The 13722-nt window shown below is 55.6% G+C and overlaps 3 non-coding genes across 3 annotated transcripts; all 3 read right to left on the reverse strand.

The window, feature by feature from the left end:
* Positions 1 to 1792: 1792 nt before the first annotated feature.
* TRNAG-UCC (transfer RNA glycine (anticodon UCC)) lies at positions 1793 to 1864 on the reverse strand. The gene has a single exon. It is a non-coding gene; the product is annotated as a tRNA-Gly (tRNA).
* Positions 1865 to 4147: 2283 nt separating this feature from the next.
* Positions 4148 to 4219, reverse strand: TRNAM-CAU (transfer RNA methionine (anticodon CAU)). The gene has a single exon. It is a non-coding gene; the product is annotated as a tRNA-Met (tRNA).
* A 1788-nt stretch (positions 4220 to 6007) lies between these two features.
* TRNAS-AGA (transfer RNA serine (anticodon AGA)) lies at positions 6008 to 6089 on the reverse strand. Its single transcript has one exon. It is a non-coding gene; the product is annotated as a tRNA-Ser (tRNA).
* Between the last annotated feature and the right edge of the window lie 7633 nt (positions 6090 to 13722).

Here is a 13722-nt window from a genome sequence, read left to right on the forward strand (position 1 = left end):
ACAGGACGCCATGCTGCTCCTGGGTCCTGCACTCCCGAGGTCTTTCTGGCTGAGGGTAGGCCTTGGCAAGCCAGAGAGCCACCTTCACACGAAGCCCCCTCACCTTCTCCAGGCTGAACAAACCCAGCTCCCTCAGCATCTCCCTCAATCACGATGTGCTCTGGCATACTCTAATACCGCCTTGTATCCAGGGAAAAGTGATGATAAACTGGAGCAAGTTCAGCGGAGGATCCCTAGGACAGTCAGGGGCCGGGGGCTCGGGCCTTGTGAGGAGAGGCTGAGGACCCAAAGCTTGCTTAGCTGGGGGAAGAAAAAGCTTGGTGGGGATCTAATGGGAGCCTCCCAGTGCCCACAAGGAGGTTACTGCGACGGCTGGAGGATGGGAGCCAGTGGTCAGAAAGTGAACAGGCAGTTTGTGACTGGCTACATGAACAAAATGATCACCCTGAGGGTGCCTAAGCATGGGAACAGGGGTGCAGAGAGGCTGTGAAATGTCTGCCCTCAAGATACTTTATGACCCGAAAGGACAAAGCACTCATCAGCTGGTGTGAGCCTGCTTGAAGCAGGAGGATGCACTCCCTGACTCCCTGGAACGCCTTCTGCCCAGAAGGGTTGTTGGAGGGCTAAGTGGAAGCAGGGAGGGAGGATGTTGTGGGTGAATGTCCAAAGAGCCGCATTTTAGGCGAGAGGCATGCAGAATGTGAGTTTTGTAGGGGAGAGTGGAAAAGTGGAATTCCCTAGGGGCCATGTTTCTGTTCTAGGCCTAATCACCTGCTACTGGGGGCTGCACGGTTATGCCCATTTCTCCTTCGGCAACAGCTGGGACTGCAGCAAGGGCCGGACAGCAGGCTGAGCAGAGCCCCCACTTAAGAGAGGGGGGCGGGGCAAGAGAGAGAAGCTCAAGGCCAAGGCAAGCCTTCATGGGAGCAACCAAAGGAACCATCAGCAAATTATGACTCTGCACACGCCAACACGTGGTCAAGGGCCTCCAGGCACACGTCTACCTTTCTCTCCATTCCCCCCAGAGCCTCAGGATATTGCAAGACAAGCACTTGGCCGGCAGTGCTGCCTTGTGGATGGTTCCTGGGGCAACAAGGGTGCTTCCTTCCTCCCTCCTCGTGGCCGGGAAGGCTGGGCAAGGAGGGCTCTGCCACACCAACCCCTGGGGGAATGCTGTGCCGGTCTCAAGGAGTCAGCGTGTGGCAAAGGGGCTGGAGCGTGAAGGCAAAAGGACAGGAGATGCGCCAAGTGCTGAGCAACGACTGAGCTCCAGTTCCTGTGGGGAAGAGGCTCACTTACTGCCCGTGGTGCAGAGGAAGGAGGGCACAGCTCTCCCTGGGACTTGTTGCTTCATGGAAGGAGCTAGACTGCAAGGCATCTCTCAGGAGGTCACTAGTCCAAATGCCTGCTCAAAGCAGGGCTAGCCCCAAAGCTAGAGCAGGTGGCTCAGTGCGTGAGCCCCATGGGAACTTGAGTGTGATACCCAGGCATAGAGAGTCCCAAAGTTCTCTGGGCAGGTGCTCCAGTGCTTCAACACTCCCTGAGAATCTCTGTATGGTCCAAAGCAGCCCCCGCAGTCTGCTTTTGCCAAGGCTGGCCTTGCTAAAAGGCAGGCCTGTGTCTGCTGGCCTAGGAGGTGCCCAGAGGCCTGGCCACCAGGCAAGGCTGTGTTGGGAGTCAAGGGGAGCGTGGCTCGACGCCCTGTGGGAGCTGGACTTGCTGAGGGAAGCTGGGTTCCTTTGGAGCAGCAGAGGCAAGGCACTTGTGGAGCCTGGCTGAAGAAAAGTTTCTCTGCGTTGGCCAGGAATCGAACCCGGGTCAACTGCTTGGAAGGCAGCTATGCTCACCACTATACCACCAACGCACCTGGTGGCCTCCTCCCTCCTGCTCCTCCACTGGGCAGCCTGGCCGGCCTCCTCCTGCCAGCCCCCTGCACACACACGCACGACCTCAAGCTGCGAGGCTGTGTGTGCTTTTCTGTGTGTGTAAGATGCTGGCTAGGGAATCTCAAGCTGCACTAGCCGCCGACTAGGGGAGATCAGCATCAGGGACTGCCCAGGCTTGGAGCAGGACGCTGGACACACCAGGACTGAGCTCCGGGCATGGACTCTGCACGGACCTATGGTACGGCCAGGGGTTCGAGGGACCTGCTGGCGTGCATGTGGGAGGGAGGGGGTCTGTCTCCAGCACTGATCTCCAGCCCTAAGCAGCCAGAGGGAAAGAAAAGGCTTGGGCCAGCTGTCTTGTTCATGCCTGTGCCAGTGCTGGTGGTGCTTCTGTGGGTGCTGGAAATGGTGCCGCTCCCCATCTGCGTTCATACGTGTGCCAGCTGTGCATGTACTATGCAAGTGTACGTGCGCTTGTGTCTATGCACCTCTGGTGGTATGAGCACAGCCAAACACCCACCCAGCTGCTCACTCCTTTCCCCACCTTCGCTGGGGTGCAGGGCACTGAAGGCTGCATGAGAAAGCTCATGGCTCAAGATAAACACAAGGACGTGGCTTAGCAAAAACTGTTGTGGGCAAACCAGGCTTGATTTGGGAAAAAATAATTTTTTGCCAGTTAAAACAGATTCACGTAGTGAGAAACAAAAAGACAAACATCAACCACCACCTTTCCTCTCCCCGGTCCCAGGCTCAACTTCACTCCCTCGCACCAGGCTCCTTTGCCTGCCCAAGCCGGACGCAGCTTCCCTCTGCTCTTTCCCACTCCTTTTGTTCCTTCCTCCTCCCTCTGCCCGGTGTATTCTGCCCTTTCCGGTATGTGTTTTCACAGGGGGGCCACAGACTTTGCTGATGGCTCATCCGTGTCGTGCGGTGGGTCCACTCTGGAGCTGGAACTGGCTGTGTCCGACACAGGGCAGCCCCTTACCTCGTCTCACAGAGGCCACCCTGCTGCACCCCCTGACCCCTCCGCTACCAAAACCTTGCCATATGTAGCCAATACAGTGCCCATTGGGAATACCGCAGGGCATAACGCTGAGCTAACACAGTCGGAGTCTGCCCCAGTTGGAGTCCCGTTCACGCTGTCCCGGGCTAACGTGTGGTTGCGTGATGTGCCCTTTGGTTGAATTGAAAAGGCACAGCAACTAGCCTGGATTTCTTCTTAGGCACTAGGTACGTCCATATCTTGTTCACCGGTCTTGTATCAGCTCAGCAATCGGTGAGTGAAAAGCAGGCAATGCTAGGGTAACAATTATGATTCCTATTGTGTAATGTGCAAATAGGCCAGGTGGATCACTTCTAGCTCAGGTTTCATGGTCAGATATGAGCATCTGCCACATTCCATGCTACATGCCCATCTGGCTTTTGGCCCATCAGGTACTCAGGTAGCAGGGAGCTCCCTTGCAGATACCCATGCCGTCTTCCTGCTGCCAGCTCACAGAAGCACTCAGACAAGGAGGACTTCTGGAAGAGGCCACTCTCGATTGTTTTTGAAGGGTCATTGCAATCCATGGCCTGGCAAGGGAAGGAGCAAGTCATCCTGGAGCTCCATCACGGGTGCTCTCCATGCCACAAACTTCAGAGATGCCTCAGTGTTGTGGAGGCAGCTGGAACCAGCTGTGTCTGGCACAGGGCAGCCCCTTACCTCTTCTCACAGAAGCCACCTTGCAGCACTCCTCTCCCCTCCCCTCCCAACAGCTAACCACATATAGCCAATACAGCGCCCATTGGGAATACCTGCTCGGCCCTGCTCCTGGCTAGACCTACAAGTGGGCACGGCAGCAAACAGACTATGACGGTGGAAGCGCCCAGGTGGTAAAGCCGACAGGCACTGGAGTTTCCCAAAGTAGCAGCAGCCTTGTCCTCCTCCCCACGTGCAGATCCCTGGAGGTTCCCACCTGTGGCTGTGAAGTTGGGGACTGAGCTGCCTGATGGGAAGGGAGAAACACCTGTGTCCCCAGGACACCCCCTTCCTTGTGGGGAGAGCTGCCTGCTGGTCCACACCCACCCGTCTGCTTTGCCGAGGGGCACTTTGGGAGTGCTGGCTCCTAAGAAGGCAAAGGAGAAAGAAGGTGGCAGCGGCAGAGAGCAGGGGCTGAGGGAGCAGTAGGGCCATGGCCACGGCTGCCCAGAGCGCTAGAGCAGCGCAGGTTGAAACTTGCTGGGAGAGGCAGCAGCTGTCAGGAGCAGGGAAAAGAAGCATCTAGCAGAGGATGGTTTCGATCCATCGACCTCTGGGTTATGGGCCCAGCACGCTTCCGCTGCGCCACTCTGCTCCCCCCAGCACCTCAGCCGGCACCTCCCACAGCCCTGCCCGATGCTCCCCGGCACTGCCAGCACCAGCACTTGTGCTCACACCTTTCCATTCCTCTTACCCGCACCCTCGCCCAGGCTGGAGAAATGTCTCCCTGGAAAGCTCACTGGCGGTGGGCCTGGGGTGGGAAGCGCAAGGGCCTTGCCTTGCCCTTCTCCCCACACCTCCTGCCCATAACCCTGGATGGGGACTTTCTCTCTGAGCACCCGAGCTGTCCCCTGGAGCGAGGGGACAGCCCTGTAGCTTTGCAGGGCAGAGAGGAGCTGCTCTCCAGCAAGCTCACGAGGGCTGCAACCCTGCCCAGAAATCCATCTCCCAGGGGGCTGTGGGCCTGTTCCCGGCATAAAAGTCAGTCCTTTGCCAGCTGGGGAGGGAGACAAGGACGCTTAGCATACAATTACCAAGGGAAATAATGCTCCGATTTTAGCTGTGCACATAGCAGTGCCCCAGCCTAACGCATGGAGGACCCCGACCTAGAGGAAAGCAGGGTTTATATATGTTTACAATACAGCTGTGTCAACCAGTCCAATTACTCATGTTAAGGGGTGGGCTAATCAGTTACTGTTGCTCACAAAATCCGTATGTGCTTCTCCCAGGCAGGTGGTGTGGACGTATGGTCAGTGGGGTGTTAATCTTCATCGTTCTAAACCAATGTCCCGTGCAGGTGGAGGGGTTTTATACTAGATTCAGGTCCATTGCTGTTCTGGCCATAGTTACATACCTGGGGTTTTTTTGAAAGACAAAGCTCCTATTGTTTTATCGTCTGTATGGGGTGTTCTCAGCCAGTGAGAGCCGGTTTAGGTTGGGTCTTCAGGTCACGTTGACCCTGAGGTAAACGCTCTTAGTCCTAGGCAGTGTTTGCTCCTCTAAGCAAGTTGCATGGCAGGTAGGGCCTTGCCTTTCACACCGCCTGTGTGGGCCTTACCCTGCCCGTGCTGTGCTGCGCTCCCCCACAGCTCCCGGCTTGTCCTCCTTCCTGGCGCAGCCCTGCCCTTGCAGCTCGCCGACAGCCAAGGGCTGCCCCTGTCACCATGCAGGGTGCCAGGGAGTCAGAGAAACCCCAACCCCTGCTCATCATTCCTTCAGCGGTGCCTATCCTGCCCAGCACTGCTGGGGGTGGAGGTGGCTCCCAGTCGCCCCAGGGCAGCGCCGGACTGGGAGGTGCCCTTTCCTAAATGCTACAAGGCATCCCAGGAAGGCTCTGAGCAGGCAGATCTGGTAGAACCTCTTCGTGAGGCTCTTCCCCCCACTTCCCTGCTGCTCCACACCAGTCTGCCTTTGTGAGACCTAAAGTGAGGGGCACTTTGTGAGTGCTGGCTAGATCTCAGATCCATGAGGTGTCCTCCCTTCATCTTTAGCAATGAGGGCCGTGTTGTGGAAGCTCTCTTTGGAGATGAGGTGCTGTAGCTTCAGGTGTAGGGAAGAGAGCTGGTGGGGCTGTGCTGCTTGGGATGTCAGGCGAGATCAGGCTCTTAACTTCTGCTCAACAACCAACAACAGTGGACCTCTTTTCACAGCTCATACTCAGCACTGGTCCATTCTCTTCCCCCAACTTGCCTACCTTGTCAATGGGAGCAGGATTTCCCATCCATCCATCCAAGAATTTCAAGGGGTGGGACGGGGACAGGAGAGGCCAAGTGCTGTAGGCAAGTGGGTTTTACTGTCTCCCTGGGCACCAGGTACAGTGTGGAGCAGAGTCCCACGGCTGCAGCGGGGTCAATTGCAGGCAGCCCAAAAGGGGACTGCGCCCCGTAGTTGGCAGGATTCGAACCTGCGCGGGGAAACCCCAATGGATTTCTAGTCCATCGCCTTCACCACTCGGCCACAACTACCTGCTCCAGCCCTCTCTGCCCTGCTGATCACATGCCCTCTGCAATGACACCTAGCTCCCTGCGAGTTTCAGGGCCAGGCTTCACTCAAAGCCCTGCATTTGGGACCTGCACTGAGCATGACGGGCACCTGGTGCCAGCCTTCCAGAGGCCTTGAGAGGCGTAACCCCAGGGGCTATAGCTGCAGCTCCCAACGCCTTGCCCTCAGCCAGGTATCTGGGATATCCTGCCACAGGGGATGCTTTCACTCCCCAGCTGGTCGTGACTGCTTCCAGGGAAGAAGGGAAGGCAGCTGCGTGGAGACCATCAGGGCTGGTGGTAGTTGTGGGGTGGGATATTAGTCCCCGCATTGCTTCTCAAATTTATCTGAGGGGGACTCCAAGCCTGCTGTGAGCGCTAGCATGGGGACATTACTGCAGGGGAGATGGTGACCCCCCGGCAGCACGTCCAGCCTCTTGGGGACGTAGGGTGGTGTCAATCCTTGAACAAAGACTATGACACTTGCCATGCAGGGTGTTGGTGTGTAGAGGGAACGGTTTGCTAGAGTGGCAGAGATCTATGGAAAGATGGCTGCGTGGCTGACTGCATGCAGAGCAAGGGTGGGAGGTGGTTGCAGTCGAGAGGGTGAACATGAGGAGCGAGTTAAGGAAGTAAGTGTGTGCGCGGGGAGACTGGAAGGAGGAGGCCGGCCAGTCTGTGAAGCGGAGGAGCAGGAGGCAGGCCAGGCTCTGATCTGGAGGAGCAGGAGGCAGCACTGCCCACAGGTGCGTTGGTGGTTTAGTGGTGAGCATAGCTGCCTTCCAAGCAGTAGACCCGGGTTAGATTCCTGGCCAAGGCTGACAAACGTCTCTTCAGCCTGGCTCCAGGGTTTCTTACATCCTCTGCAGGCAGCCTCTCCTGCTCAAAAAATTCCCAGCTTTCCCCTGGGGTTTCAAGCCACTCCCCTCTCCTCCCTGCAGCCTTGAGAGCAAGAGAGACCAGTGCTATCTGCCTGTTGGGAGGGCTCCAGACTTGGCTCTTCACTGCAGTGCTGGTACAGGGGCCAGGAGAGAGGCAGTTTTGGCCTGGCACAGAGCTGGTCTTGCTGCTGCTGCGGCTGGTTGCACCTGGCAAGAAAAGCACGCTGCTAAGGCAGGGAACAGATGAAGACTGAGAATGCCTAGGTGGTGGTCAGGGGACAGACTGTGCTTCATGAGGCCAGCTATGCAATTTTGGAGTGTGGTGGGAGGAGGCCTGTTCTTTATGGAATGGCTCAAAGGCCTGTCTGTCTGATCTGAAGTCACCCTGGAGATGCTACACCTACCCCGTCCAGGCTGCGGCATTGCAGAGGCACCCTGAAGTTTACTGGAACTGGATGTAATGATGTTGCTGGTAACTAAGAACTGAGACACCCTCATTTCTCTTGCAGCTTATGGCCTGTGGGCCAAGGGAAACGCAAGGAGCCTCTCTCACCTAGACTCTCTACCTGAAGTGGGTGAAGCTTCTCAAGTCTCTCCTTCCAGGGCTGCTTAAATCAAAAAAAAGCAATGTTCTTTGCTGTGCTGACAGTCAAAAACCATTCTGGGCGGTGGGGTTGTATGGAAGGTTTGGGTTGGCAGAGTATTTACAGACTCCCACTCTGTCAATAGCAGTGCTATAAGTTGGTGGAGTTACAAAGCGGGGGATTGTGTTTGTGCATGGACTCTTCCCCACTGAAAGGCCCACCCTAACCCCATCTTGCAGTCACACTGCCTACGTCCAGACCTGAAAACCAGCACTTTCCTCCTTTCCGCTGCATACCCATCCCCTGGACTTTATTCCCACAACACTAATGAAAGAGAGAAGTGCCATTGAGTGTTTTTCATATGAAATTTCTGAAGAAAATTTGAGAGGACTGAGAAGTTAATTCAAAAGGTTTGTATTAACATTCACGTCCAAATAACTGGCTGAACAACCTCCCTGGGAAACTGGTTCCCATCTTTGACCACCCTCGCGGTAAAACAGGGTTACTGTGTGTGACATTACTTGTATTGCCACCTGTGTCCATTGCTTCTTGAGCTCTCACTAAGCACTAGAGACAAGAGGATGGCTCTCTCTCCTTTCATCCACCTGTCCGCCCTCCAGCACTCTCAGCCTTCCCTTCCCCAATCTAACCAACCCCAGCTCTCCCAGCCTGTCCTTGTAAGACAGAGGAGCCAAGACCATAATCACCTCAGTGTCCCTTTGGCAGGGCTGACAGAGCCCCTAGCTGTGCAGAAATGGGAAGCAGCCACACGATGACACCCGTGGAGTCCCTGTAAGGACACTTGGCATGCAGATGTCCAGGTCTCCTGCAGAGGAAGGACACCTTGCAGAAGGCTTTCCACTTGCTGCGGGGAACAGATCAGACCAAGGGAGAAAGCAGAAGCAACAGCATTCACTCAGGGGGAGACGTGCACCTGCCCCAAAGCTCATGCACCTGGAGCAGCAATGACTGCTGAGAGCTTTTGGTGGTGCAGCATTGAGGAGAGAAACGCATCATCTGGGAGACTAAACAGCAACACTGGATATTCCTTTGCGCTTGGCTGCATGCTTGCACGTGGGAGGCCTCGGTTTACTGCTGAGCAGCTTAGGTGCTTTTTTCCTCCAAAACACCTGTGAGTAGCAAGGTGCATCACCAAAAGGAAAGGAGGCATAAACCTGCCTTCCAAATGCCAGGACCCTGCCTGAGATTCAGGCTCAGGAAGGCAACTTGTCCCTGCCTTTTTCTGAAGGGGGCCTCCACAACTCAGCTGGGCACACGTGCCCATTTTTTCCTGCCACCTCAGCAAGTGTTGCCATCTCAGCCCAGTTCATAAGCCTGCTTCTGTCCTCTGGCCTGGGGTACTCAGGGCAGGCAGCGAAAAGTCACTGCTTCCTGAGCATACATGCAAGACACAGTGGGTACGCTGGCAGAAGAAATGAGATCAGCTCTTGAATGCTTTCAGTGGCGTGACTCAAGGCAGAACCTGAGAGATATCACAGGGTCGTGATCACAAGGCTACAAACTCACATTCCATTTCCCTGAGGCTTTTTGGTCTTTCTCTTGCCTGCTTGCTTATTTTTGGTGCTCTGGTATCAGTTCAGGGAGCTCCATCCACAACTGGTGGCAAGAACAGGACAAAGGCCAATGCTCTTCCTTGCACAGCAGGTGGCTAACTGAGGGAGGAGGAGAACAAACCGCCACGAGTCTCCAGCTATGCTGCACAAAGTCTTTAATGAGAAGGACGAAATACAGTGGCACAGGACAGAGACCAAGAAACACATCTGCAGGATTCGGGGAGGCACAGAGAATGGCCCATTTCCCAAGAACAAGCTCCACACAAAGCACTTGCCTTTTCCCATTCTGCCCTACCTGGTGGCAATCCCAGCCCACCAAGAGCAGTCCCTAACTCCCGCACCCTCCCCCCATCAGCAGGAGGTTCAGCAAAGCAGAAGAGAACGAGCCCTTTCTCGAGGAGCTCAGAGCAAAGCAGAGCCAGAGGAGGCACGGCGAGGCCTGCCGTGCAGCGAGGAGCAGCGGGCCCAGGTCCCTCCTGCCACGTGGGATGAGGACACACAGCCCGAATGCAGGTCGTGGCCACGCTCTTCCTGCAGAGTTCCTATCTTCCTTCCTAATCCAAAGGGAATGATCCAGCAGCTTCAGCAGTTCAGACTGCATCGGGGGGAAGGCAGACAGAGCCCTGACCCCCCCAGACCAAGGGAGCCCCCAGAAGAAATGGGAACCCCGCCGGTGCTGAGGGAGCTCCCAACAGCAGCTGAGAGAGAGGATCCCACGGCTGTGCTCTGAGGGAAGGAGGTGAGGATGGGGCCCGGCAGGGTCACCACCACCGGGGAAGCCTGGATGGCCACTGTCGAGTCAGCGCAGCGGGCGACACAGGGCTCATTGCAGCTGCTTGCAAGTGGGGTTGGGCCAGAGGCGCCGCAGGGGTCTGGGAGACAGGGTCTGAAGCAAGACATCTCTCGGTGAGGGAGGCAAAGCTGAAACACAGAGCAGAGAGGTAAAACAGACCCCAACATCAGCCTGCCTACCATTCCCTCAGCTCTCTCTGCAGATACACTTTGCTGCCCTCCATCTCCATTTCTTGCTCCACGTCCAGAAAGGGCCTGCAGCTGATCTTGCTAACACGCACAACAGGCGTGACAGCTCACCTTAAGGCTAGTTTTGAATGACTAGGAGCAAAGATGTGCCTAACTGGATCCTTATTACACCAAGACATCCTCCTGCATTTCCCGGTGCATTAGCACGGCTGAAGATGGATGAAATGATCCCAGCAGTAATTAACTGGGTTGAACAGGTGTCTCAGAAATCACCTCGTAAAAACACACACTGTGCCTGCAGCTCCCACAGCATCGTGCTGTCCAAGTTGCACAGCACAGGAAGGCTGACCCACTTTTGGGATAGGGCCCAGCAGAGTGGCTTCAAAGCACCTGTGGAAAGACTGATCATACCCCAGCCCCAGAACAAACATTGCTGCATTGAAGGAGGCACTGGATGCACGCGGCCATTTGGTTACAGACCATCTGCCGAAGGCAGAAATTCTGGTGGGCAGACCTCCCTGCAGCTCAGCCCCACTGATCCCCTTCTGCTTGAAAGAAAGCCCCTCTTCCCAGCTCTCCCCAGCCAGCCCCATGAAAAGGGAGAGAGGTGACAGCCCTTGAACAGTCCTATTGCAGGGCCAAGCTGAGGCAGCCCAAGCATCAACGTGAATAACCCCTGTGACAGCAGTTCAGCCCACAGGGAGAGATGGAGCGGACTCGGGCTTACCTGGTTCCTCAAGGAAAGGGAGGCAAGAGAGGAGGATGCGGAGCCTGGAGCAGCGCAGGCTTTTATGCTGTGTCCCAGAGCCCCACGGGGGCCACAAGCACTCCTTGCTCATGATGCATCTAAACACCTAGCCGTTGCCGCTTGCCGAGGCCTCGCTGGTGATTAAGCCCTTGCCTCTTTCATCTGAAATGTTTTGCTCCTGCTTCATACCACCAAACATCAAAACAATTCGTCTGTGTCCCAGCTTCACAAAGCCAGTTAGCTTCGAGGTCTCAGGCTAGTGTGCAGGGAGATTTTAAGTGGGTTTGCATCATATGGAATGCCTTTGTCACATTGCTCTCTTCACAGAGAGCAATGCCCACCAGTCATGTTGAAATTCAACCATGAAGGGCACCTCAAGTCAGCTCTCAAGTGCTTTCAGTGCAGGCACTCAGGCTAACCCTGAGAGACATTTGTCCCAGCGGGTCATTCTAGACACACAGGAGACAGCGGGTAAGTTCAGGCAGGAGGTCAAGACTGCACAGTCCCATACGGGAGAAGAGACTCACCTCTCCAGGGATGTGGCAAAGCTCAACAGCAAGGAAAGACCATTGTGGGCTGGAGGGAAGCCCCCTGCAGGCAGGAGTGAGGGCCACGAGGACCTTTCTTACACTCATCAGGCTCTACCACGGCCTGGTTTTGTGATCAGAGAGATGCCCACGTCCTTCCCTGAAGGACACCCACACCCAGGTTGACCTATTTTGCTCAACAAGGTCACCCCGGAGGCTAAAGGCCTGGATGGCCTGCTTTTGAGGAGAGGCTCAGGGCAGGGAGCCAAAAGCTCACGTCCCTTTTTCCTGGGTCAGGGATGGGGAGGCCCATTCCATGCATTTCAGACTACAAAGGGAGATTGGATCCGTCTCCCAGAGCACCTGGGAGTCATCGTGATGTGGAAGCGTTGGGAAAAACCCTGAGCTCCAGGCAAACATGAGTCACCCTGCTGTGGAATCCAGTGGACACGGTGTCCCGGCCTCAGGCATGCTAGGGATAGCAGAGCTCATAGCCTCATTCCTCCAAAAGTGCTGCTTTCCTCTAGGCTGTTTCCACACATTTTAGCACCATTCCTGAAACAACTGGTGCTTCTGTGCAATCTCGTGCCACCTCTGCCTTCCAAGGCATTGCCTTTTGGTGGCTGCTCGGGGGCCCGTTGGACTCAGTGCACCCCAGAATAATGTGGGCTGGATGGTACTTCTGGAGGTTCTCTGGGCCAACCTCCTGCTCCGAGCAGACCAAGCTTCCCAGTTGCCTCAGAAGGCTCCCGTCAACTTCTGAACACTGCCACCGTCAGAGAGGTCACCATCTCTTGAGCAGCTCTTCCAGGGCTGCACTGCGCCCCCTGTCACTTCTTTTCCCACAAAGACAGATGGTATTTCCCTTGTTGCAGCTTGTGATTGTTGCCTCTTGCCCTTTTGCAGTGCACCTCTCAGGAGGGTCTGGCTCCATCCTTTCCATAACCTCCTGTAGCCGGTGGGAGATGCAATTCCATCCCCTCCTCCCCACCTTGCTTCCTCTCTGCACAAACGTAGTGCCCTCGGCTTGAGGCCCTAGGCCCTACTAGCCCACCCTACTGGCCAGGGGCTCTCATAGCCGAGCCTGTCAGGCCCACAAGTGGGCCACCAGGAGATGACCGTGAGGGTGCCAGCACTGGTGAGCGGATCCCAGGGTTATGGGCTGAGGTCTGGGAATTGATGGGAGGTAAATACCAGGGTTAGGAGTGAAGGCTCCCGCTGGGACTTGCAGTGAAGGCTGTGCTGGGACAGACTTTCCCTCCTCCTTCCAGCCCAGAAAGGTCTATAGTCACTGAAAGTGAAATGCAGAGTAGTTGGTGTTCCCTGCACAAACCCAGCCCTTCTGCTCTCCGTGGAACCATGGAGCCCATGGCTCATGCAGATCAAACCTAGAACTAGGTGGGGTTTAGAAGTGGGATGAAACAACCAGGCTGAGAATGAGATAGAGAAGTGGGCGTCATGGAGGTGCCATTATACAGATCACATGAAAACTTTTATTCAACCCGATTAACAAGGATGCCAAGAATAAAGGCATTGCTGAAAAGGCCCTTTACTGCACACCGCCCGTGTGTGCACCCCACGACAGTGACTTGAGATTGTCGCATGAGCAGGAAACCTACCCACAACAGCCCTGTCTCCTACGGATAACCCCCACCCACCAAAAAGCACACACAAAGAGAACATTAGGTGTCGGGCTCTAATTTTGATTTGTGTGGAGAGTGGAGAAGGGGCATCCCCAGGGGCTCCGTGTCTGCGTTTCCATTCTAGGCCAAAAAGGATCAAAAATGATCAGGGTTTTATTTAAAACAGCAACAGCTGCAAAGAATGATGCAGTCCTAGGAAACATCGGTTGGAAGGCAACTTGCAGGTGTGTAGACCATCGTCCAGCTCAGTGCAGGGCTAACTGCAAAGACAGTGGAGGATCCTTGGCGCCTTGTCCACCTGATTTTGTCCCGGAAGGGACTGCCTCTGCCTTCTTTACAAACCGTGCTTCGCACAGCGGAAGCCTGCAGTCAGTTGCCCCCTCACCTTCTCTTCTCCAGGCTGAACAAACCAAGCTCCCTCAGCATCTCCCTCAGTCACCACATGCTTTGGCACGCTCCGATCCCACCCTGTGCATGACCCCTCTTCCTGATAGACGTGTGCACAGGAAGACCTCTTCTGTGGGTCATACTTCCTGGCCACGGTCTGTCTGAATAATGCCACCAGTGCTCGTGCAGCCTGCAGTGGGATGGCGTGGGGTTTCTCTGTCCTGGCAGGGGAGTTGGAGAGAAATGCCCCAGAGCCTGAGCTGGATGTGTGCATGGCCTGCCACCTGCTCTGC

The sequence above is a fragment of the Aptenodytes patagonicus genome, chromosome 10, assembly GCF_965638725.1.
Source record: "Aptenodytes patagonicus chromosome 10, bAptPat1.pri.cur, whole genome shotgun sequence".
NCBI lineage: Eukaryota > Metazoa > Chordata > Aves > Sphenisciformes > Spheniscidae > Aptenodytes > Aptenodytes patagonicus.